The sequence below is a fragment of the Eretmochelys imbricata genome, chromosome 2, assembly GCF_965152235.1.
Source record: "Eretmochelys imbricata isolate rEreImb1 chromosome 2, rEreImb1.hap1, whole genome shotgun sequence".
Classification (NCBI taxonomy): domain Eukaryota; kingdom Metazoa; phylum Chordata; order Testudines; family Cheloniidae; genus Eretmochelys; species Eretmochelys imbricata.
Genome location: NC_135573.1, coordinates 236453375 through 236479512, shown reverse-complemented (window position 1 = coordinate 236479512; position 26138 = coordinate 236453375). Strand labels below are relative to the sequence as shown.

Sequence of the window (26138 nt, the reverse complement as noted above, 5' to 3'; positions counted from 1 at the left end):
GGTGAAACTCCTTTTGCCGTTACAGTATTTTGAGCTGTATTGCTTGAGTTCCAGTGGGCTTTCTCTTCAGCTGCCTCTGCTTCTTGGTCTGCCTGATCCACAATTCCACCATGAATCTCTGGTGCTCGGGTTCTTCCTTGGCTCTCCACTGCTGCAATCGGACCAGTTCCCCTGTGATGGTTGCCTCTGCAGGGTCTGGGACAGGAGGGTTCTCTTCCTCTAGATTGGACTCCAACTCTTCTCCTTCCCTTGGCACCTGGCCAAAATTTATGAGCAAACCTTTCAGCTCCTAATCTGGGGTTTTCTCTTTAAAGAATATTCCCTCCTGCAAACATAATTGTTCAAGGTCTTTTGTCCCAAGGCCAACATATGACTGTGATTCACTTATTGTGTCTATTCTTCAACCTTCAAAACTCATACTATCAAGTCTAAACTTTCACAGTGCTGGGGTTATGAGCTATAAAATTAAATGACCTGTGATTTGTGAATCCTGCTGCCTGCAGTGATTCAAGAGCATGAATACCAACCTCAGGCAGAGTGTAAGAAACCAGGACACAAACCCCAAACTGGTTGTGAGTTCTATATTTTGATTTCACCAACCAATTATCATGTATAAACTTCTCAAGCACGATGGGTATGTCTACACAGGGATTAAAAAAACAATAACGTGTAGCGGGACAGTCACCCCGCTCCAGTTTGGAGGAGGTTAAAAACAGCCCTGGGAAAGGGCTGCCTCGGAGAGCCCATCATGAGAAGGTTTGAGGCAGCCAATCAGGGCCCAGCTGGGCCAGTATAAGAAGGGCTAAGGGAGGAGCTGGGTCAGTCTCACTTCAGCCTTGGAGTGGGAAGGACCTAGCTGCCTGGGAGCAGGGCACCTGAAGCAGAGCAATGCTGGGAAGAGCTGGAGAGCTCCAGGCTGAGGCCTCATTAAGGCCTAAGGAGGTCCTGGGGCTGCAGAGGTGCAGCCTGGGGATAGGCAGAGGCAGCTGGTCCAACACCCTTGCCAATGATGAGTGGCAATTACAGACTGCAGTTTCAATGGTTCCTGTCCTGAAAACCTGATTAAAAAGGGAACATGTTATTTGACTACAGTGTGCTGGCTTCTTCTTGCCTGGGCTGTTAAAGTGACTATGGCTTCCCCAATTGGGGGACATTAAGGTGTGACACGCCTACAGCATGACATTGGGCTTGAAGGGGGCACACTGGGATTGCCTGCACCATTGCAAATGGTGCTCAAACAGAGATTGAAAGACCCCTGACGAGGGCCTTCCTTAGGATTTATGGGGCCTGTAGTGAGCCGGTGTGGTTCCCTGCTGTCCCGAAGAAAGATGAGCCCCTCTGGACACTAGAGCGAGCAGAGCCAGGGAGCTCTGAGCCCGCCCCCCAGAGCATCAGGCGTTGCCCTGGAAGTATAAAGGCCCGACCTCAGGGCTCACCGGGGAAGCAGCCGCTGGGAAGGCCAGTTGCCTCTGGCCTAGCTCGCGATTGGGAAAGCCCAGTGGCCTGCGGAAAACCCGAGGACTGGCCTGGCCTGGCCTGCCCCGTGCCAGCTACCCAGAGGAGTTGCCAAGCCTGCCCCGTGCCAGCTACCCAAAAGGAATTGCCGGGTCTACCCCTGGCCAGCTATCTTGAGGAACTCATGGTGATGGACCCCGCTAAGGACACCACCCTGACCCAGGTACCTCAAGAGGGGGAGTCTGGAAATAGCCTGGGGGCAGCCGACCCTAGTCTGACTGCAGCACTGCCAGAACCCATGTCGGTGTGTTGTGGCCAGGATCCCCACTGATTCAGCAGCGGGTCTTCTGCCGCTGCTAGGACTGGGATGCAGTGGAGTGGGAGGGCCTGCATCCCCCCTGCAACCCAACTCATGGGCAGCTGTCTCCCCCTCTCCTAGGCCCTTTGGAACCTAGGGACTGGGCCTACTGTTTCTATACTGTTGTTGCTCAGCCCCTGCCTGAGCGCCTGACTCACCATTGCCCTGCCCTGTCCTAGGGCCTGGGCTTGTTACTATACACTGTTACTGCTCAGCCCCGGCCTCAGGGCCTGACTCACCAGTGCCCTGCCCTGACCCAGGGCCTGGGCTCACTGTGTTTATTTGTACCTTCACTAAGGCCGTAGAGGAAGACTCCCGCAGGCAGACTAATTTCCCGCAAGAGCTATTCCCGAAGGTGGTCAGGCGGTGTGGTTCCCTGCCGCCCCGGAGAGAGACGAGCCCCGGCTAGCCTCTCTACAGGGCCCCACACAGTATTATTAAACTGATGCCCCTATGCCCGACAGCAGCCTGGGCTCGCAGCCCGGTGAGGGACGGATGAGGCAGCAAGAATACTGATCCGCCCGGCCTGTGACAGAGAGTCACAGTTCCCTGCAGAGACCCTCGTACCCTCTCCCTCACGCAGAATGTGTGGCCCCAGCACATTTGGTTTGGTGAATATGGCCCCTGCCTAAGGATACTCCAGCGCACACTGGGTGTGTGGGAGCCAGCCCATTCTTACCTGCTGTCGTGGACAGTGGGTAAAGCTGCCGCTTGGGCAGGCTATCTCCCCAAGCCACCTCTTCTGCCTGTGGCCCACTCTGCCCTGGCCCTGCCCTCTCTCCACTATCTCCTTCCTCCTCTTCCCTCCCTGCTCACCCCCTTCCAGCCAAATCCCTGAACCCGAATGACATTTGAAAAAAACACTCTTCTGCAATTTCTTTCTAAAGAAAATGGAGCATGTCTTCCACTGCATGCCAGATGATGAAGACGGGATGTGCAGAAGGTACTTAATTAAAAGCACTAAATTTGGGAATAAAAAATGGCAGTCACAGATATTTTGATATACTGTGAAATTTGTCAAAGATTTATTTGCAAAAACTTTGTAGTAAGGGCAAGTCAGCTGTCCTGAATACAAACTTAAATATTATGGAATACATGATGCAGCTTTTCTCTGTTTTAAATTTTCTTAATCAGTATTTCTAAGATGATTTTATATTTTAAATGACAGGTTTCAGAGTAGCAGCCGTATTAGTCTGTATTCGCAAAAAGAAAAGGAGTACTTGTGGCACCTTAGAGACTAACAAATTTATTTGAGCATACGCTTTCGTGAGCTACAGCTCACTTCATCAGATGCATTCAGTGGAAAATACTTTAAATGTACTCTTAAGCCTTCATAAAGTAATCATTCCAGATTACTACATATTTAACTCACTGAAACAAAGACATTATTTTAAATTCATCAGTCACAGAGGTTTAGTGTGTTCATAACAATGTTCATTGCTTTTAGAAAAAGGGAACACTAATTTACTTTATGTGATCTCCATCACGATAGACATGTTTATGAAATTTTACCAACTTTAAAAAATTTTTCCGAAGATTTTAGGCATAAGAAAGGATTTTATATCTCACAAAGGTATTAATTTTGCTGGAGGGTTCTCTTAAAACTAGTTCATCAAACATCCACCTTGGGTTTATGCAAATACTATTGCACAGATCAGATCAAACAATAAAAACTCACCATCATTTTCCTGTGTACTGTGTTACCAGGCTCTAATTTAATTAGAAGTCAATAGGGAGATTAAGTGAAATCAGGAAAAGCTCAATACAGTTGTATATTGAAAGAAAAAGAAAGGGGTGTGGTAAAAGGCTCCGAGTGTACTAACCAGGGGTAATCAGTCGGCAGACCACGGGCCAAATCCAGACAACCAGACACTTTTGAACGGAACCGAAATCTTTTAATTTACTTATTATCATCATTATTTCGTTTGCATGGGCACACTCACCCTGCCTAGGTGCTCAGCATGATGGGATTGCTTGCCCAACTGAGCACTTTTGGCTGGTATTTGATCCCTTGTCGTCTTGTTATTCGACACACACCTGCTTGATGATGAGTTCCCAATTGTAATTACATTTTGTGAGCTGTCTGGGAGTTTTTCATCCATTTATGAACATTTACAGCTTCACTCCTCGTGAACTTCCCTGGGCATTGCTGTTCCCTGTGGTAAACATCTTTCTGTCTCAGAGTCTTGTGATATGCTCCTTCCACTCAGGCCGTTCCACGTAGGTACCAGACTGAAAGATTTGTGGAGAGATGGAATTCTTGCATTTTCTTTTCCTTTTATGTCCAAAATTAATCAGTCTGACACTATGTCATGTATCAAATGTAAGGAATCACAGAAGAAGATGCTGTACCCTAAGCAGAAAAAAAACTTTATTCGAATAAGGAAAACAAAATAATCACTAAAGCCACTCTGTCTCTCTCTGCTTCAACAAACTGTAGTTTCTACCTACAACTTTCCCCAACCCTTTCCTGCCTGGTTTTCTGAGACAGCTTTAAAGAAACGGTTCACATAGCCATGCACTAGTCATGTGTAAATGATCAGCAGGACATTTTCATAGCATCTGCTAGAGAGGTTGATTCTGTAAGGCAGTGAGCATCTCTTGCAAGATGCTTAGATACTGCCTTGATGAGCATAGTATCAAGGGATTCTGTAGCTAGAGATGGAGTTTTCTTTACTCCTGCTGAAGTTAGCGGGGGGATTCACAATCCTGAGGACCTTGCCACATCAACCCCTGTGTTTTCATTTACGAAGGACACAGATGCACTAAAATAGTTTATTTCACACCAAACTAAGATATACATTCCCAACATAACTTGCATAGGTTTTAGAGTGGTAGCCATGTTAGTCTGTATCAGCAAAAAGAACGAGGAGTACTTGTGGCACCTTAGAGACTAACGAATTTATTTGAGCATAAGCTTTCATGGGCTAAAACCCACTTCATCAGATGCATGCAGTGGAAAATACAGTAGGAAGACACACACACACAGAGAACATGAAAAAATGGGTGTTGCCATACCCACTATAACGAGTAATCAGTTAAGGTGAGTTTCCTTTTCAAAGCAATGTATTAAACAACGAAGTCAAAAGAAAAATGATTACCTACTGATAAAGTGTGTCAAATTTGATTACCTACTGATAAAGTGTGTCAAATTTGATTACCTACTGATAAAGTGTGTCACCAGCACTGGGACCAGTTGGGAGACCTCTGAACTCTGTGGAGGGTACAGATGCTATCACAGAGCTGTGTAAGCTGTGAAGCTGGACTTCAGGCCCAGGCAGAGTGCTCATATCAGTGTGTCAGGCACCGTACTACAGCCAAATGTACTCCAATCAGGGGAGCCCACTTGCTGCTCATAGGAGAGGCAAAGACAAGACATGCTGGAATCCACCTTAGAGGTGGGCGTCATAATGTCCAATTGAATGGCTGCCCCAGTTGAGCCTTTCCCTCTCCGCAAAACAGAGGTGCTCAGCAGCAGAGCTCAGAGCACTGCCTTTCATTCTCTCTCTCCAGTCTGGAAAAGAGCCCTCAGGTTTCTTCATTCTGGTCATTTTCTTTCCTTTTTCTTATCTTCTCTTTTTCCTTAGTGTTTTGCAAGTTAGTGAGAGAGAGGCAGAAGGAAGGAGAGAACAGGAGAAAGGACTCCACACTTCTCAGGCAAGGAGCCTAGGAGTCAAAGAAAACTGAGGTTTACATAATCAGGGAAGAGTTTCACAACTCTTTGCTTCCCAATAGGTGGCATCATAATTTTTACTCGTTGTATGATGGGGGAATAGAGAGCTACAACAATTCTACTGTCAGTTAAATTCATGCACCTACACTGAGTCACTGGTTGTGCAGTTTAAACTGAAGGACTGATTTGGCCCATGCTGTGACTTTAAGGTATTAATGAGAATCATGTAACCAAAGGTGCTTTTACAAACATGGTAATTATAAATTTATGTATTCTTATATAATATAAAAACGACAGCATTTAAAATCTTAACAAGATGCTTTTAAAATCTTAACAAGATGCAATTTTCCAGGATTGACTGTGTATGAAATAAAGTGTGGGCTGCAGCCTTTAGAGTGCTGTCTTCTGGGTTAGCTGTGCTAAGCAGCTTTGGATTGTTGCTGTTATGTGGGGTACCATTGGACATGACTGTAGCAAATGTACCATTTCTTATACTGGGTAAGTGAAAAGAAATTGGGCTTGATGGAAAAAATGGAACTGCAAAATGTGCCTAGTGGGAGATTATTTTTACATGGCATGAATCTGGGATCAGCACAATTATAAGTTAAGACCACTGGGTATGATATCGTTTTCCAGGTGTTTATCCATTCTGTTACTCAGCAGTGCAGAATGTGCAAAATAAGGGCTCACAGGTAATGCAGGAGGTACAGCAGCAGAGGGCCGTTCAGCTCAGTGTGAGGTTGAAGGTGGATCTATGCTCCCAAAAGCAGTTCTGTACTTTCCATAGCATGGCTGAGCGATCTACCTCATTATCCTAGACGTGCTTTCTCTTTCAGAGAAATGTGGTGAGAGAGAAAGAGATCTCACCATGGGAAAATGTAATACATTACCTCGTATATGGAGGGGGCGGGTGACATTTATTTTCTGTGGGTCCATAACTTCACTTGCTGTGAACACAATGCTTATTGCTCAGCTTAAGTCATTGCTTGTTTTGCAATTTTGCTATTTTCCATTAGAAATTGATATTGACGGTATATACAATAAGCTATTAACCTTTTCCCTTTTGTAGGGGTTGGTGTTGATGACATGTTCAACAGACTGGCAACAGACTAATCCTAAAAATAAAGTTGAAAAGTGGATGGCTGAAACTTATGCAGAGGCAGCAGTGTCTATCACAATCACCACTCTCACTGATGTTTTAGCTTTCTACATAGGGATCGTGAATTCCTTTCAGTCTGTGAAGTCCTTTTGTCTCTACATAGGAACTGCTTTCATCTTCTGCTATTTATACAACATCACATTCTTAGGAGCTGTTCTTGCTTTAAATGGTAAAAGGGAAGAAGGCAACAGGCACTTGTTAATTTTCACAAAAGTGAAGGACATTGTTCAGCCTCATCGCTCCTGCTTGTACAACATGTGCTGTGTAGGAGATAAATCTGATAAATCTTCTGGGGGAGAAGGCGAACATCCAATGAACAAATTCTTTAGGAAATATTATGTCCTTTCCTTACAAAGATCTGGACCAAAGTGTTTGTGGTGTTGCTGTATGAAGGGTTCCTGGCTAGAAGTATTTATGGGTGTACTCAGATAAAGGAAGGTAAAGTCCTGCGAAATCTGGCTAGTGACGATTCTTATGAATTCGGTACTATGACTGGGTACTATAACTGGGAAGATGAATATTTCTCAGAGTACGGTCCTAGGATTATGGTTACTATCACAGAAAATGTGGATTTTCTTGGAACTTTATTGGAATCCATCCATTCGTAATGACATTGAGAATCGTATGTATGGAGTCTTTAGAAAATAACTCCTATGTGGAGAAGAGTCTCTCAGAGTCATGGCTACGAATGTATGAGAATGTTGCTAGAATTGGTTCACTGAATATAGATACTAAGGCGTTTTTCATGGGTAATCTATCTGAACTATATAAATTATTTCCAGAGTTAGAATGGGACATTGATATTCGCTATCAAGAAATAGCAGCCTCACATTTTTTCATTCAAACAGTGAATGTTACTACTGCAGTTGATGAGAAGAACCTTTTACACCAATTAAAGACCTAGCCCAAGGACTGTAAGATCCTATTAATGATATATCACCCAGCATTCATATACTATGATCAGTATATTGTAATAGTGCCAAACACCATTCAGAATATTGGAATTGCTACTGGAGTCATGTTGTGTGTTTCCTCGCTGCTCATTCCCAATCTGCTCTGTTCCTTGTGGGTAACTTTTGCTATTGCTTCTGTTATTGTTGGTGTTGCTGGTTTCATGACATACTGGGATGCTAATCTTGATTCCATATCTATGATTAACCTTGTCATTTGCATCGGGTTTTCAGTAGATTTTTCTGCTCATATATCCTATGCATTTGTTTCAAGTGAAAAGTCAACTGTCAATGAAAGGGCAGTTGATGCCCTGTATCTTCTTGGTTACCCGGTGATACAAGGTGCTATCTCCACTATATTAGGAGTAACTGTGCTGTCTGCAGCACAAACTTACATCTTCAAAATATTTTTTAAGATTGTTTCTCGTTATCTTGTTTGGAGCTGTTCATGGTCTTGTTTTTATTTCAGTATTTTTAACATTTTTTGGAATTCGTGGCAGATCACAGACAATAGGAAAAAACCAGCAGTAATGTATCAAACATTTCACCCTGAAGGTAAAATAAATCCATATTGCTCATCAATTTACATACAATTTAAAATACAGCATATCAGCCAAAAAGAACATGCTGAAGGTTTCAAAACATTAATCTGCAGATTAAAATTAGCATTGTATGAAAATGTTACAGTTTTGTACTGTTCAGGTTTAACACTTAATGGGATTAGCTCAAAGCCCACTAGGGAACTTTCTAGTGCACCATAGCAGGGTCGACATGGACAGTTACTGCACAGCATGCAAGTGTGTTGTAGATTATACCCCGTTTGCCATGTACAAACTGTTCATCCTGATAAGCCCTTAGATCATTAGAGAAAACGTGGGTTAAGTAAAATGATATCACAATAATAAAATATTACCAAACCAAAAAAAATTTGTTAAAATACATTTGAAGTTAAAAGCATGTTCTCTTGATCTTATATATTCTATGTTAAATGCCCAATAAAGATTTCAAAAGAAATATAAATTATGCCAGTATTATTTGATCTTTTTCATAGTGTACTCTCATGAAGTTTAAATGTAGGCATCCCTGTATTACCATGGAAGCAGACAAATTGTTAAAGTGGATGATTGAAAACCAGGCCTAGGAGCAACAGCAGCACTTAAGTACTGTGGCAGCTGGCTACTCAGCAACAGCAGGTTACTGCACAACAGCAGGAGCATTCTGGGACCTATTGCAGCAGATGTTGAGTTGCCATCTGGCCTCATCAGCAGCCACCCTGTTGAATAGCCACCCTCTGACTCAAATGTAACCAGATGATTTGGTGACATTTGAAACGGTTGCCACAGTTTTCCTGTGAGAAATCTGCCTGGCCCAGCTCATCTGTAGTAAAGAACAGGCCACCTTTGAAGTGTTGGAGTTTGCAGGAGCAATAGGCTACAATCAGCCAGACTGGATGGACATACAGATGCTGGTTACAGAGTAAAATCTGTTCTCCTGGGACACAGCCCAGGTCAGCATGAAATGGTTTTGGGATCTCTGGTGATGGTGGCTTACTCTTGAGATCCACTCTTCTGCAGCACTTGTTTAGTTATTGGTGGTGGAGCAATCTAGGAAGATTCTGCCAGACAGACCATGAGAATGGAACTGTTGGTATCATACCGAACAGACAGCTGCAGATGTGTATCTCCTGGACGACAACATGGGAGCTGAACCCCTCCCAGGGAATGACACTTCCTCAATGGGAAAGATGCAGGATCTCTTTTGTAACTGCAGACGTGACTGATTTGACCTGCCTACAGTAGAGTGTAATGAATAGAGCCCTACCAAATTCATGGCCATGAAAAATGTGTCACGGACCGTGAAATCTGGTTTCCCCCTGTGAAATCTGGTATTTTGTGTGCTTTTACCCTACACAATACAGATTTAAGGGGGAGACCAGGATTTCTCAAATTGGGGCTCCTGACCCAAAAGAGAGTTGCGGGGGATGGGGGGGTGGGCAAGGTTATTTTAGGAGTGTCACATATGCACTGACTTCTACTGGTATCGGTGGCTGCTCGCCCTCCTCCCTTCCCCTGCCCTGACTCCACCCCTTCCCCATTCCAACTCCTTCCCCAAAGTCCTTGCCCCAACTCTGCCCCCTCCCTGCCCCTATTCCAACCCCTTCCCCAAATCCTCATCCCAGCCCCGCCTCTTCCACATCTCCTCCCGTGAGCACGCCATGTTCTGGCTCCTCCCGGAGCTTGCTACAGCTGTTTGGTGGTGGCAAGTACTGGGAGGTGGGTGGAGGAGCGGGGGACGTGGCGCGCTCAGGGGAGGGGCAGGAGGCGAGGTGGGGCCGAGGGGATGGGGAGGGGAGCTTGGCTGCCAGTGCATGCAGAGCACCCACTCATCTTTCCCTGTGGGTGCTCCAGCTCTGGCGCAGCCACGGAATCGGCATCTATGGGACGTCATGGTATTGCCATCCTTACTTCTACGCTGTCTTCAGAGTTGGATGGCTGGAGAGCAGTGGCTGTTGGCCGGGTGCACCACTCTGAAGGCAGAGCCCTGCCAGCAGCAGCCCAGAAGTAAGGGTGGCAACACCATACTATGCCAGACTATGAGCTGCAGAGACATTCCAGCCACTTCTGGGGAGCTCCCACACCATGATAAACGCTGCCCCAACCCCCTGCCACAGCCCTGAGTCCCCTCCCACACCCAAATTTCCCCAGCAGCGGTTGGTGAGGCTGGCCTAGGGGCTGCCTGATTTGTTTGGGCAGCCCCAGAGGCAGAAGCAAGCCTCAGAGACAAACCATAAAAGAACAAGCCATGAGTTTCAAACTTCTCTCCACTTGCTGGGGATGCCTTGACTCAGTCCTCAGCCTTGCGACATTAGAGTGTGGGAAGCCTGAGTAATCTGATTCCGGAGTCAGATGAAGGATCAATCAGCTGCTCCAAAGGGCATCGGGGTACTGGGCTGTAGGAACCAGGGAAAGGCTGAGAGGAGTTGATATGCACCAGAGAGCGAGTGTGAGAAGGGCCCTGATAATCCTGAACAGTTAAGTAATTTGCAGACCCAGATGCACATTTTCCTATTGAGTCTGGGTGAGCAACAGAAACAAATCCAGCATTTAAAGGACAGACCGAAGGAGCTAATCAAAGAGGAGAGAAGCCATTTGGCTGTGGGTAAGGTGGATGAACAAGTACCCAGACTGGAAAACGAGACCAACATTTTTGACGCTCACAGATCCGGAGACAGGCTTCATTGAACACTGACAAATGCAATACTGGAAACCAGTCTGGCTCACCTGTGTGTTAGTATTGTTAAACTAGATGTTAAGTTTATAAGATTGTGTTTAGACTTCATGAAATGCTTGTAAAACACTGCATATATTAAACTTAATTATAAAAGCTTTACCCCATGTTAGAAGGTTCTCTTAAATCTTTGCATTGTAAATCTCTGTAATTGTGTAAGTCATCAAGTGGAAAAGGAGCATTAATTAATGTAGAAATGCTGGCTTCCTACAGAAAGTTTTAGGTCCTGCCCACCAGAAAGGCCCAATGAAACCAATGAGCCATTGTGAAACATCAAAGAACAAAGACTTTGTTGGTTGCTCCCCCTACACACCATTGAAGAGAGAACGTGCAGGTGGACATGCCCTGTCACAGCTTGAACTCTGGTAGACGGGAATAAAAATCCCTGACCAGCAAAAACGGCAGCGCTATACTGCTTGGAATTTGGAGAAGGCAATATTTCTAAGCATAAGCAAGGGATCCTCAGGCTGCTTAGCTTGGGTTAGCCCCCGGGTATGTCTACATTACGGAATAAGGTCGAATTTATAGAAGTCGGTTTTTTAGAAATCGGTTTTATATATTCAAGTGTGTGTGTCCCCACAGAAAATGCTCTAAGTGCATTAACTCGGCGGAGTGCTTCCACAGTACCGAGGCTAGAGTCGACTTCCGGAGCGTTGCACTGTGGGTAGCTATCCCACAGTTCCCGCAGTCTCCGCTGCCCATTGGAATTCTGGGTTGAGATCCCAATGCCTGATGGGACTAAAACACTGTCGCGGGTGGTTCTGGGTACATATCGTCAGGCCCCCGTTCCCTCCCTCCCTCCGTGAAAGCAAGGGCAGACAATTGTTTCGCGCCTTTTTTCCTGCGTTACCTGTGCAGACGCCATACCACGGCAAGCATGGACCCCGCTCAGGTAACCGTCATCGTATGTCTCCTGGGTGCTGGCAGACGCGGTACGGCATTGCTACACAGTAGCAGCAACCCATTTCCTTCTGGCAGCAGACGGTGTAATACGACTGGTAGCCATCATCGTCGTGTCCGAGGTTCTCCTGGCCACGTCGGCCACGAGCGCCTGGGCAGACATGGGCGCAGGGACTAAATTTGGAGTGACTTGACCAGGTCATTCTCTTTAGTCCTGCAGTCAGTCCTATTGAACCGTCTTATGGTGAGCGGGCAGGCGATACGGATTGCTAGCAGTCGTACTGTACCATCTTCTGCCAGGCAGGCAAGAGATGAGGATGGCTAGCAGTCGTATTGTACCATCTTCTGCCGAGCAGCCATGAGATGTGGATGGCATGCAGTCCTTCTGTACCGTCTGCTGCCAGCCAAAGATGTAAAAGATAGATGGAGTGGATCAAAACAAGAAATAGACCAGATTTGTTTTGTACTCATTTGCTTCCCCCCCTCCCCTGTCTAGGGGACTCATTCCGCTAGGTCACACTGTAGTCACTCACAGAGAAGGTGCAGCAAGGTACATTTAGCCATGTATCAATCAGAGGCCAGGCTAACCTCCTTGTTCCAATAAGAAAAATAACTTAGTGCACCATTTCTTATTGAAACCCTCCGTGAAGTCCTGCCTGAAATACTCCTTGATGTAAAGCCACCCCCTTTGTTGATTTTAGCTCCCTGAAGCCAATCCTGTAAGCTGTGTCCTCAGTCGCCCCTCCCTGCGTCAGAGCAACGGCAAACAATCGTGCATCTGAGTTGAGAGTGCTGTCCAGAGCAGTCACAATGGAGCACTCTGATGGGGCTAAAACATTGTCGCGGGTGTTTCTGGGTACTTATTGTCAGGCCCCCGTTCCCTCCCTCCCTCCGTGAAAGCAAGGGCAGACAATTGTTTCGCGCCTTTTTTCCTGAGTTACCTGTGCAGACGCCATACCACGGCAAGCATGGAGCCCGCTCAGGTAACCGTCACCGTGTCTCCTGGGTGCTGGCAGACACAGTACTGCATTTCTAACAGTAGCAGCAACCCCTTGCCTCGTGGCAGCAGACGGTACAGTACGACTGGTAGCCGTCATCGTCATGTCCGAGGTGCTCCTGGCCACGTCGGCCACGAGCGCCTGGGCAGACATGGGCGCAGGGACTAAATTTGGAGTGACTTGACCAGGTCATTCTCTTTAGTCCTGCAGTCAGTCCTATTGAACCGTCTTATGGTGAGCAGGCAGGCGATACGGATTGCTAGCAGTCCTATTGCACCATCTTCTGCCGAGCAGCCATGAGATGTGGATGGCATGCAGTCCTTCTGCACCGTCTGCTGCCAGCCAAAGATGTAAAAGATAGATGGAGTGGATGGATCAAAACAAGAAATAGACCAGATTTGTTTTGTACTCATTTGCCTCCTCCCCCGTCTAGGGGACTCATTCCTCTAGGTCACACTGCAGTCACTCACAGGGAAGGTGCAGCAAGGTAAATCTAGCCATGTATCAATCAGAGGCCAGACTAACCTCCTTGTTCCAATAAGAACAATTACTTAGGTGCACCGTTTCTTATTGGAACCCTCCGTGAAGTCCTGCCTGAAATAATCCTTGATGTAAAGCCATCCCCTTTGTTGATTTTAGCTCCCTGAAGCCAACCCTGTAAGCCATGTCATCAGGCGTCCCTCCCTCTGTCAGAGCAACAGCAGACAATCGTTCCGCGCCTTTTTTCTGTGCGGACGCCATACCAAGGCAAGCATGGAGGCCGCTCAGCTCACTTTGGCAATTAGGAGCACATTAAACACCACATGCATTACCCAGCAGTATATGCAGCACCAGAACCTGGCAAAGCGATACCGGGCGAGGAGGCAACGTCAGCGCGGTCACGTGAGTGATCAGGACATGGACACAGATTTCCCTGAAAGCATGGGCCCTGCCAATGCATGCATCATGGTGCTAATGGGGCAGGTTCATGCTGTGGAACGCCGATTCTGGGCTCGGGAAACAAGCACAGACTGGTGGGACTGCATAGTGTTGCAGGTCTGGGACGATTCCCAGTGGCTGCGAAACTTTTGCATGCGTAAGGGCACTTTCATGGAACTTTGTGACTTTCTTTCCCCTGCCCTGAAGTGCATGAATACCAAGATGAGAGCAGCCCTCACAGTTGAGAAGCGAGTGGTGATAGCCCTGTGGAAGCTTGCAACGCCAGACAGCTACCGGTCAGTTGGGAATCAATTTGGAGTGGGCAAATCTACTGTTGGGGCTGCTGTGATGCAAGTAGCCCAAGCAATCAAAGATCTGCTGATATCAAGCGTAGTGACCCTGGGAAATGTGCAGGTCATAGTGGATGGCTTTGCTGCAATGGGATTCCCTAACTGTGGTGGGGCCATAGACGGAACTCATATCCCTATCTTCGCACCGGAGCACCAAGCCGCCGAGTACATAAACCGCAAGGGGTAATTTTCAATAGTGCTGCAAGCTCTGGTGGATCACAAGGGACGTTTCACCAACATCAACGTGGGATGGCCGGGAAAGGTACATGACGCTCGCATCTTCAGGAACTCTGGTCTGTTTCAAAAGCTGCAGGAAGGGACTTTATTCACAGACCAGAAAATAACTGTTGGGGATGTTGAAAAGCCTATATGCATCCTTGGGGACCCAGCCTACCCCTTAATGCCATGGCTCATGAAGCCGTACACAGGCAGCCTGGACAGTAGTCAGGAGCTGTTCAACTACAGGCTGAGCAAGTGCAGAATGGTGGTGGAATGTGCATTTGGACGTTTAAAGGCGCGCTGGCGCAGTTTACTGACTCGCTTAGACCTCAGCGAAACCAATATTCCCACTGTTATTACTGCTTGCTGTGTGCTCCACAATATCTGTGAGAGTAAGGGGGAGACGTTTATGGCGGGGTGGGAGGTTGAGGCAAATCGCCTGGCTGCTGGTTACGCACAGCGAGACACCAGGGCGGTTAGAAGAGCACAGGAGGGCGCGGTACACATCAGAGAAGCTTTGAAAACCAGTTTCATGACTGGCCAGGCTACGGTGTGAAAGTTCTGTTTGCTTCCCCTTGATGAAACCCCCCGCCCCTTGGTTCACTCTACTTCCCTGTAAGCTAACCACCCTCCCCTCCTCCCTTCGATCACCACTTGCAGAGGCAATAAAGTCATTGTTGCTTCACATTCATGCATTCTTTATTCATTCGTCACACAAATAGGGGGATGACTACCAAGGTAGCCCAGGAGGGGTGGTGGAGGAGGGAAGGAAAATGCCACACAGCACTTTAAAAGTTTACAACTTTAAAATTTATTGAATGCCAGCCTTCTTTTTTTTGGGCAATCCTCTGTGGCGGAGTGGCTGGTTGGCCGGTGGCCCCCCCACCGCGTTCTTGGGCGTCTGGGTGTGGAGGCTATGGAACTTGGGGAGGAGACGGTTGGTTACACAGGGGCTGTAGTGGCAGTCTGTGCTCCAGCTGCCTTTGCTGCAGCTCAACCATATACTGGAGCATACTGGTTTGGTCCTCCAGCAGCCTCAGCATTGAATCCTGCCTCCTCTCATCACGCTGCTGCCACATTTGAGCTTCAGCCCTGTCTTCAGCCCGCCACTTACTCTCTTCAGCCCGCCACCTCTCCTCCAGGTCATTTTGTGCTTTCCTGCACTCTGACATTATTTGCCTCCATGCATTCGTCTATGCTCTGTCAGTGCGGGAGGACAGCATGAGCTCGGAGAACATTTCATCTCGAGTGCGTTTTTTTTTCTTTCTAATCTTCACTAGCCTCTGGGAAGGAGAAGATCCTGTGATCACTGAAACACATGCAGCTGGTGGAGGAAAAAAAAGGGACAGCGGTATTTAAAAAGACACATTTTATAAAACAGTGGCTACACTCTTTCAGGGTAAACCTTGCTAAGCATAGCACATGTGCTTTCGTTACAAGGTCGCATTTTGCCTCCCCCCACCGCGTGGCTACCCCCTCAACCCTCCCCCCTCCCCATGGCTAATAGCGGGGAAATTTTCTGTTTAGCCACAGGCAAACAGCCCAGCAGAAACGGGCTCCTCTGAGTGTCCCCTGAAGAAAAGCACTCTATTTCAACCAGGTGACCATGAATTATATCTCACTCTCCTGAGGATAACACAGAGAGATAAAGAACGGATGTTGTTTGAACGCCAGCAAACATACACTGCAATGCTTTGTTGTACAATGATTCCCGAGTCCGTGTTACTGGCCTGGAGTGGTAAAGTGTCCTACCATGAAAGATGCAATAAGGCTGCCCTCCCCAGAAACGTTTTGCAAAGGCTTTGGGAGTACATCCAGGAGAGCCGTGAATGCCAGGGCAAAGTAATCCTTTCACATGCTTGCTTTTAAACCATGTATAGTATTTTAAAAGGTACACTCACCGGAGGTCCCTTCTCCACCTGCTGGGTCCAGGAAGCAGCCTTGGGTGGGTTCAGGGGGTACTGGCTCCAGGTCCAGGGTGAGAAACAGTTCCTGGCTGTTGGGAAAACCAGTTTCTCTGCCTGCTTGCTATGAGCTATCTACAACCTCATCATCATCATCTTCTTCGTCCCCAAAACCTGCTTCCGTGTTGCCTCCATCTCCATTGAAGGAGTCAAACAACATGGCTGGGGTAGTGGTGGCTGAACCCCCTTAAATGGCATGCAGCTCATCATAGAAGCGGCATGTTTGGGGCTCTGACCCGGAGCGGCCGTTCGCCTCTCTGATTTTCTGGTAGGCTTGCCTCAGCTCCTTAAGTTTCACGCGGCACTGCTTCGGGTCCCTGTTATGGCCTCTGTCCTTCATGCCCTGGGAGATTTTGACAAAAGTTATGGCATTTCGAAAACTGGAACGGAGTTCTGATAGCATGGATTCCTCTCACCAAACAGCGATCAGATCCCGTACCTCCTGTTCGGTCCATGCTGGAGCTCTTTTGCGATTCTGGGACTCCATCATGGTCACCTCTGCTGATGAGCTCTGCATGGTCACCTGCAGCTTGCCACGCTGGCCAAACAGGAAATGAGATTCAAAAGTTCGCGGTTCTTTTCCTGTCTACCTGGCCAGTGCATCTGAGTTGAGAGTGCTGTCCAGAGCGGTCACAATGGAGCACTCTGGGATAGCTCCCGGAGGCCAATACCGTCGAATTGTGTCCACAGTACCCCAAATTCGAGCCGGCAAGACCGATTTAAGCGCTAATCCACTTGTCAGGGGTGGAGTAAGGAAATTGATTTTAAGAGCCCTTTAAGTCGAAATAAAGGGCTTCATCGTGTGGACGGGTGCAGATTTACATCGATTTAACGCTGCTAAATTCGACCTAAAGTCCTAGTGTAGACCAGGGCTTAAAGACATGTAGAGCAGCTTCTTTTACCTTTTGAAAACTAAGACTGTAACTCACTTCTGTTTGTGCATATTTACCTGCTTTAACCTTGTAAATAACTCATTTCTTTTTCTTAATAACTTTTTAATTAGTTTATTAGAGGATTGGCTACAAGTATTGTCTTTGGTGTAAGATTTAAGGTGCAATTGATCTGGGGTAAGTGACTGGTCCTTTGGGACTGGGAGTAACCTTAATATTCTTGTGATTTTTGGTGTAAGGGACCATCTGTCATAAGGGTAAGTTTGCCGGGGTGGCAAGATAGACTGGAGTGCCCAAGGGGACTGCCTGTAGCTCCATGTTAAGGCTCTTACAGTTCTTGAGGACTACACACTTAATACTTGGTTGCTGAAATCTAAGTATAGAACAATCAACCAATTTGGGGTTTGTGCCCTGGTTTGTAACAGTCTGCCCTGAGGTTGGCACCCATGTTCATGAGCCACTCTGGACAGCCTGAGCGCATTCATCAGAGGAAATTCCTGGTTAACCTCCCAAGAAGCCCAACCGTTGAAGAGGGAACTCCATGAGTAGATGAAGGCTCAAGCTGGAGGAGGAGATGACATTTTTGCAAGTCTGTAACCAGAAGTTGCAGCAGGATCTGCAGGCAACTATGCAGTCTCTCCAAGGCACAGGACCAGCTGCAGAGCCAGAGGAAGCTGCATGATGTGGCTCTGCAAGCATTCCAGGACCACTTCCAGACATCAGTGACCCAGAAGATGAATCTGCTGAGGGACCAGAACATAGTTCCAGGCTAAGCACTACAGCAGCAGCAGAGCAAAAGGAAGACATCCAGGGAGCGATGAGAAGGACTGAAGATGATGATGCTGGAGAGGACAGAGGTACATAACAACAGCACTAGCATGTCATAAAATGGATCCTGTTTTGCAATGGAGGGCAGTAACCAGAACTGGGATAACTTCCAAGAAGCTTGAGGAAGACTCCACTCATCTGCATGACCAGGTTACTGAGCTACAGATCACAGAACTTAAAAGATAACTACAAGGAGGAGGAACTACAAGCAGACCTGGAGCGTGAACAAGCATCCGGAAACAAAGCAGAAACCCAGAAGCAGGACCTAAAGGAGGAACTGAAGGCATTGGAAACGGAGCTTGCAGACAGATTACGCTCCACTGCTGCACAGCAAAAACTCAGGGCAAAGTGAGAACACAAAGTGACTCTTCTGAGGAAGACCCTGGATGATGAGGCAAAGACCCATGCTGCACAAAATCCAGGAGCTGAGGCGGAGGCATATATAAGTTGTGAAAGATCTGACCGAACAGCTGGAACAAACCAAGCTAGTTACGGCAAACTTTGAAAACAAAGTAGGCTCTGGAGATTAAGCAGGCTGTACTGTTCACTGAAGTGAAGCTATTTCGGCAGGGCAAAGAGGACTGAATAAAGCAGAAAAAGGTAGAAGGACAGCTCCAAGAGGTAAAATTTACAGGTAAAATTTACTGTGTGAGTGTGTGTGGATGGAGCTGGCTGTGAAAGTCAGATTGCAAGGATCAGTTTGCAATTTGAGCTAGACTACATCACAGGCCTTCTGAGCTAGTCAGAGAGTGAGATGATCAAATTAGTGAAAGACAATGGAGTCACAGCACCAGAATACATTGGAGCTGCTGGAAGAGGAGACTTGCCAGAAGCTGAGTCTCAGGAGGAAACTGAAGCAGATGGAAGATGAGAAGAATATCTTTCAAAAGCAGCTGGAGGAGGAAGAGGAGTCAAAGAGAAGCCTGGAGAAACAGATCTCTACCCTGCGTCAACAGGTTGCTAACATGAAATATATATATATATATAAATATATTTAAAAACACAAATACCCTTGCTGATTGCAGGCAAAACTGAGGAATTACTTCCCATATTTTTCAGTATTTGTTTTATAGGCAGATTAGGTTTTAATGGCTTCTATTTTTATTATTTAGGTGATTTGCATTAAACACAGACATTCTTGGCTTGCTTTTGGATTCAAAGTTATCAGCCGCTTAGAGACTTTGTCTCAAAAGGACACAATGAACTTTTAACTTCTGCTTTTAAGCACACATTGATTTGAAAAGGAAAACACAATCCACTTTGGCTTCCCTTTGGCAAAGTGACCGTTGATTACACAGAGCCACTTTAAGACTGAGTGTGGGGCACCAAGTACAGCTTTTATCTGCTATTTGTTACCAAAACAGATTTAAAATCTTTTTTCATTTTCCTGGCTTTGACTGCCCTGCTGCAGCACGACATTCTAAATCTTTCAGAGTAACAGCCGTGTTAGTCTGTATTCGCAAAAAGAAAAGGAGTACTTGTTTCCACGGTATGTATCTGATGAAGTGAGCTGTAGCTCACGAAAGCTCATGCTCAAATAAATTGGTTAGTCTCTAAGGTGCCACAAGTACTCCTTTTCTTTATTCTAAATCTTGTGAAGCATTAAGTTACTTTAAGGATTAAATGCTAAATACCAAAATTAAACAACACTAGTTTCTTTTGTCTGGCAAAAGTTTTTTTTTTTTTTTTTGGTTTAACAATTTTAAAACACCACCAATTTATTTTAAACTTATAAAACAAAGATTGTACACACCAGGAGTGTTTTTTAGCTAATTTGCCTAACTTGTTTATCGTTAATTAATTTAACTTAAATAACCTTTTGCCTGGATTATTTCCAGAAATTCTTCCATAGAAATGCGCCCTTTCTCCAAAGGAATGGCTGCAAAGAAACCAAGAATTTTCTTTTCATAACACCTTTTTTTTTTTTTAATTAATTTTCTCCAGTAACTACAGAGTTAACTTCTCACTGTCTTTTCTTTTAACTTCCTCAAACTGCGGTTGCCTGCTTGTCTGGGCCCGAACCTTTTTTTGTTGTTGCATTATTCCCCCTCCCCCCCCCCACATGGGCACAGGCATTGTTTTACTACCAATTTAGCAAGGAGGGAGGGCTTTTTGACTAACCCCCCTTTTATTTATTTATACACACCTATTTACATACAAACATTTATTTTTTTACATCTAGATGCATCTTATTTAACAATAACCTTAATTCTTTTATGTTCAGACTTAATACAACCTTTTCCTTATTTGAAGCGGTAACAACCCTCAGCACCGGTGCTTTGTAGGAAAGGATAAGAGCAGGACTAGGGACAACGGGAAAGGTAGGAAGAACAGTAGCATTAACAGCACAGTAAAATGGGGGAGTTACACTCACTGACCCTAGGAATAATGACTCCTTGCTGAATGCAGGAGGTAAGAACAGGTTGGATTTTTCCTTGGCCTGTTTTGATAGAGGGTACTGCTGCACATCGGGAAGGGGTCTTGCTGGGTTTAAGCGAATCTTAACGCGTTGGGCAGACCCAATGCACCCAATGTGGTTGGCATGATCGGCTCACAAGGAGGGAGAGACCTTAGCCAGCAGTTCCTGTTGCAATGAGGTAGGGCTAGGGTCGGTCTTCTCCTGTAAACTGCCAGGATCTCATTGTGAGTGGGATCAGGCATGTCCAGATACACACCATTTGGGGTACAGCAAATTATACAATTTAATTTACACAGCAAGTCTTTTCCCAAAAGGTTAGCAGGTGAACAAGGGCTTAGGAGGAAAGCATGACAGTCAAACAAAGGACAGATAGAAATGGACAGAGGTGAAGAGACGGGTTGGGGAATAAGAGTATTGCCCACCCCAACCGCTTTTGGATCAACTAGGGCGGTGAGAATATTTGGGTTTTATTCAAATTCTTATTTTTTTACTTTGTTTACAGGTGCTAATTTTTGCTCCAGTCAACTTTCTTTGGGCAGACTGTGAAAATTTTATTTAACAGCTTTTTTCTGATTTTATTTAATTTTTTTTCGTTATGGCCTGGATTTTGCTTGGGCCACTGAGCTTTTTTACAAAGGCGACTCAGTGTTTCCCTAGGCATGACCCCTCGTAGAAGCTGGTTTAAATTTGCTCATGTAGGGTTATAACAGTTTATAACAATTTGCAACTTCTTTTTGAATTTAACAGGGTCCACTTATTTTTGGAAAAATTTTAAGTAAATTATACAATTCCGTAGGAGACCAAGGTGCATGTGCAGACACAGAGGTCTCATGACCTGAAGCACCAATGCCCGGGAATTGGGACAAGGGGAACATTTTCTCAGTACGGAGAGTCACTGTCTGAGGGGTGAACGTAAGGGGCTTCTGCTGCTTAATATTTCTTGCCGGGTTAGTTGGATTTAAATTCTTTGCCAATTTTCTTTTTATCTCTTTTAATTGTGTTGCAAGTTTCTCCTGGGAGTCCTTGAGACTCCTCATTTGAGATTCACGGTGCCGTTTTTTCCCCCCTTCTTTTGTTTATTCCAATAGAAATATGCCTCATACGGACATTGGCCAGAACAGCACTTCTGAGGTGCACAATCTTGTCAAGGTCGAAGCTTTCCCTCTAAGGGAAACCATAAAGTTAAATTATCCCTATTCCTGGTATACCAATTCCAATTTTTCCAGAAACTTGCAAGTGAACTAGTATGTGCCTTTTGGCGGGACAGTGATCCTTTTTGACACACTGGCTCCCGTTTTAGCTGGCTAGTGCAGGAATCCCTTTTGGACCCCCTGGCTCCCAGAATCCCTACGGATCTTTCACTCATCCCACTCACACAGGGAAGGTTTGTTTAGGGCCTCCACGACTGTCTTACAGCTCCCCTTTAGCAAAGGGTGTCGGCTGGTGCTGCATACTCTGTCGTTTCAGGCAAGGTGATCAGACCAGTCAGTGGCTTTTCAAACCGCCTTCAGGCGGGAACCAGAGACAGGGGAGGAAAGAGGGTATGGAGGACAGAAGGGATGGGATCACACACTCCTAGACCCAGACAGGCCCCTCGCCGGTCATGAGCCCACGGCTTTGCAGGGCGCTCTGGGTGCCTTCCTGTGACTCACACTCACACCGGTCTACAGACCTTCACTTTCACACTGGCACATGGAACCAGGTCTATCCACGCCCTGCCCAGGTCTATCCACGCCCTGCCTAGCCACCCTCAGTGGCTCTTTCTGGGGAAACCAAACCTGGATGGGACTCTGACCCACCCCAAGGGCTTCAGGCGTGTCTGGCAGCAAAAGTCCGGATAGAGCGTACAACTCACCCAAGCCCAGAGCCTACGGGCGGTCCTCCACCAGAAACCCAATATAGAGATTTCAAAAGGTCTCTTACCTTTCTGATGGGCCCGGGGTCTCGTGAGGAATAGCTCGCGGTCCTCTGGCTCTTGGGGGTTACCGTTTATCCGAGTCACTGGCACCAAGATCTGTGATGGAAAAATTAACCACGCGTTGTGTTTGGATCAGAACCAAGCCTGAGGCTCCTTTATTGATTACAAGCGCAGGGGGGTAACAGCTCTAAGTAGCTGCTCCGGCATATGCAGAAAATACAGGATCTTATATTGCTGAAAACCACAATTTGTTAAACCTACTTCCTTTAACAGCATTTTCCTTATTTGGCATATAGTGCAAGTTTCAACAGTAGCTTTGGCTTAGTTGGAGTTTAGCAAAAACAAGCTTTTCTTGTTATTGATAGGCGTTTTCTTTGTGGTTAAGGGTTTTTTTCTAACTTCTAGAGGTTATGGTTACATTTCTTAAGCTGTGCTGTTTGCAGTCGCCCCTTAATGGAATTTTCCACGCTCTTTTCTTATGCTTTATATACACAGTTAGCTTGACCAAAGTTTTAGGCCTACTTGGGTCCACTGAATTTCTCCTCCACACTCGGTAAGACCACAGGCCATAAAAGATGTCCCAGGAATTCTTTTGCTAACATGAAAAAACAAAAAAAATACACCATCTTGCTTTTTAAAGTTTTGCCTAAATGAATTGACCAGAATAAAAAAAAATAAGTAAATTGTAAAGAAAGCTTTAAAAGGCCCAGGACACAGTTAAACCCCCCCACATGTAATGGGTTTTACAATGATAAAAAAAATTTAATAAGAAAAACCACAAACATAGGGAACAAGGCATGGAGATAAGAGCTGTCCTGAGTTTTAGGGGAATATTAATAACTGATTTAAACCACTGAGTGAAAGTTTTGTAGGCAGCCATTCTTTGTTATTATGCTTTTGCACAGGCAAGTATTTGTCATTCAGAAACACGTGCCTGCTTATGAGATATTATCTTCCCCATCTAAAGGACTATCAAAAATAATAAATAAGATTAACAAAAACATTGTGGGGTTATGTACTTCGAGATGCTTTGCAGACACTGCTACAAAGTAGCAATTACAATTTTGTTTATTACTACCTTGTCTAGAGACCCTAAGGAATTTTTTGTTTTTTGTATATGACACTTTTATGCAAACTGTAACTGCAGATGCTTTACAGCATTAAATAATATGAACCAGTAGACGAGAGACCTGAGGCATTGCTGAAAACAGATGTCATGATCACTAAAATCCTAATGCAGAAGGCCTGGGGGAAAATTAAAAGACACAGCTGAAGGTATGATTTAATAGGGTTTGGGGGGCTACTTTGCAAAGACCCAGAAGCCCCAACAGCCTATATATCTCATGCACAAGCTTCCAGGGGCCCTTGTTAGAGCATAGGGTTGCCAGATGTCCGGTTTTCGACCAGAACACCCAGTCAAAAAGGACCCTGGCGGCTCCGGTCAGCAGTACTGACCAGGCCGTTAAAAGTCCGGTTGGTAGTGCAACGGGGCTCACAGGCTCCCTGCCCGGGTCTGCACAGCTCCTGGAAGCAGACAGCATGTCCTTCCAGCTCCTACGCAGATGGATGGCCACGGGGGCTCTGCACACTGCCCCCGCGCTGAGCTCTGATCCGCAGCTCCCAATGCACAGAGGGGTTCCCATGGCTATGGGCTTGCGAGGGTCACAGACCAGCCACACCAGCCAGCTTTACTTATGCTCTGACACTTTGTACCTGCTTTTTGTTAGCACCTGCTTCTCCCGCTCCCCCTCGCATGGGACTTGGAGAGCCACACAGAGAATTGGGGTTGGAAGTTTTTCTTTGGTTTTACCAGTAAATCAGACCCTAACCCTGCTTCCCTTTCAGCATCAACAGCCAAACTGGCATTGCCCCCAAAGGGCACAGGCAGTGCAAGCTCCTGGGGCTGGCACTACCCATTTATTTTTCTAAGGCACTGTGCACCCACCGCTATGGCATTGCACAAATGGACTCCACGATGGCTGGAATGCCGCTCAGTTGGTGGCTGTTTGGGGGATCCCTGAGAAGCTCCCCTTTCACTGTTTATATAACACTTGCCAAATGTGAATCACTGAAATCAAACAGGCAGCACGAGATCCATTCAGGCTAGAAAAAGGGTTCAGATTTTTAACAGTGAGATTCATTAACCATTGGAATAATTTACCTAGGGACATGGTGGCTTCTCCATCACTTGGAGTCTTTAAATCCAGACTGAGGCGGTGGGGGGCATCTCCTTCTAACAGGCACTCTCAGATCAAGCACCAGTTGCTGGGCAGGATGCAGGAATTCCTGAGTGAGATTCTGTGGCCTCCGTAATGGAAGAGGTCAGATCAGGTGATCACAATGGTTCGTTCTGTCCTTACCCTCTGGGAATCTATGAAATCAAAGCTGGAAAAGGCAACAGCCCAGGAAGGCTCCTTACATTGACTGGTAGCCAGAGAACTCATGGGGATTTGTGGATTAAATTAAGGAGGAACATTATATTGAACCACCTTTGTGTTTGGCCTGGGTTTCTCCAAGTACACAATAAGTGGGAGATGAGTAGAGAAGCATACTCTAGAATTAGCCTCCCTCAAAAAGGGGCCATTCAACTTGGCATCTTTTCCCATTTCATGGTGCCATCTCAGGCTCTGACAGATCTGCACTGAGCCCCACCGAAGGCAGTGCACTCCCATGGCAATTGGCTCTGCCTGCACAGATCCCATTGCAAGATCTAGTTGTAGTCACACACACTCGCACACCACCACCCCAATATGACTCACACTCCCCAGACCTTGCTCACTGCCTACTACAGCAAGTGAGCGGAGGCCAGCGGGGCCTGAAGTCAGTCTGAGCCCAGAGAAGAGTGGCTGTGCGACAGGCAGGGCAGAGGAGAGACCGGACTGTCCCTTGGCACACCAAGGCCCTGACACCAACTGGTAACGGGTATGTAAATACCATACAAGCTGTTTTATCAACATGTTGGAGGAATGGGGGATGCCAGTAAGTGAAAAACTAAGAGGGAGGGAGTTTGGGTTTGGGAGGGGGTGCTGGATCTGGGGGGCGCTCACCTCAGGCGGCTCCCCGCAAGCAGTGACCTGTCCCAGCTGCTCCTAAGTGCACCCCAAGCCCTCTCCCACACCTAAACTCCCTCCCAGAGTCTGCACTCCGCACCCCGTCCATGCCCCAACCCTCTGCTGACCCCACGCCAACCAGACTATAAACCGGGCTTTCAATGAAGATCAGAAATGCCCATTTAGAGAGCTTTCCGGTTGGTGAAGTGCCAGATAAAGGGGCAGGGAAGGGGGTTCAGTTTTGTGCAATTAGAAAGTTGGCAACCCTCGCTGGGGGCAACTGTGCCCAGAATCTCTAAATCTTCTGAAGAACCATTGCTCATCCTCTGAAAAATTTACAGTAAGAAATAAGTGGGAGGAATCTTTTTGTACTTTTTCATAATGTGCTTTTAAAACCTTTAACATTGTGTGTCAAGAGACCCCACCAGCTTGCAGCTTAAATAAACAAAACCAATTAGTCCCTGCACACATTTGATCCAAACGGTTCTTGCCAAACGAAGAGTGTGAGACCAGGTCCCCACCAAACCCCCTGGAACGTCCTCACATACAACGTACCTGGGCCTCGTCTCCCTCCTTCCCTTTCTTTGAACCTTTTGAGTGTCCTCCACGGCGGGTCCCGAGTCTCAAAACAAAACTAGGCTCAGGGATCTGGCCTCGTGATTCTCCTCTACGTGATTCTTGCAGTCACGGCCCTGTCAGCTGTACTGTTTCCCCGCCCCAGGCTCGCTGCGTGAGAGGGCAGAGGAGATGAAAGACGCAGGAAGCCAGCAGCAAGAACGGGCTCGGGGGGAGGAGAGGAGG

At 46.5% G+C, this 26138-nt stretch overlaps 1 long non-coding RNA gene and 1 pseudogene across 4 annotated transcripts; one reads left to right on the top strand and one right to left on the bottom strand.

Annotated features, from left to right (window-relative positions):
- Positions 1-2941: 2941 nt before the first annotated feature.
- Positions 2942-26029, bottom strand: LOC144259923 (uncharacterized). 4 transcript variants are annotated; one of them, XR_013344936.1, is made up of 5 exons: positions 25893-26029; positions 24449-24672; positions 22293-22383; positions 16170-16770; positions 14967-15592 (listed from the first exon to the last, which is right to left on the bottom strand). It is a non-coding gene; the product is annotated as an uncharacterized LOC144259923 (long non-coding RNA). The 4 variants fall into 4 exon arrangements; XR_013344934.1 differs by lacking the exons at positions 14967-15592; positions 16170-16770 and adding an exon at positions 2942-4166; XR_013344935.1 differs by lacking the exons at positions 14967-15592; positions 16170-16770 and adding an exon at positions 2942-4166 and having other exon boundaries at positions 24449-24658; positions 25893-26021.
- On the top strand, positions 5825-8126 carry LOC144261088 (patched domain-containing protein 3 pseudogene; annotated as a pseudogene).
- Positions 26030-26138: the final 109 nt, after the last annotated feature.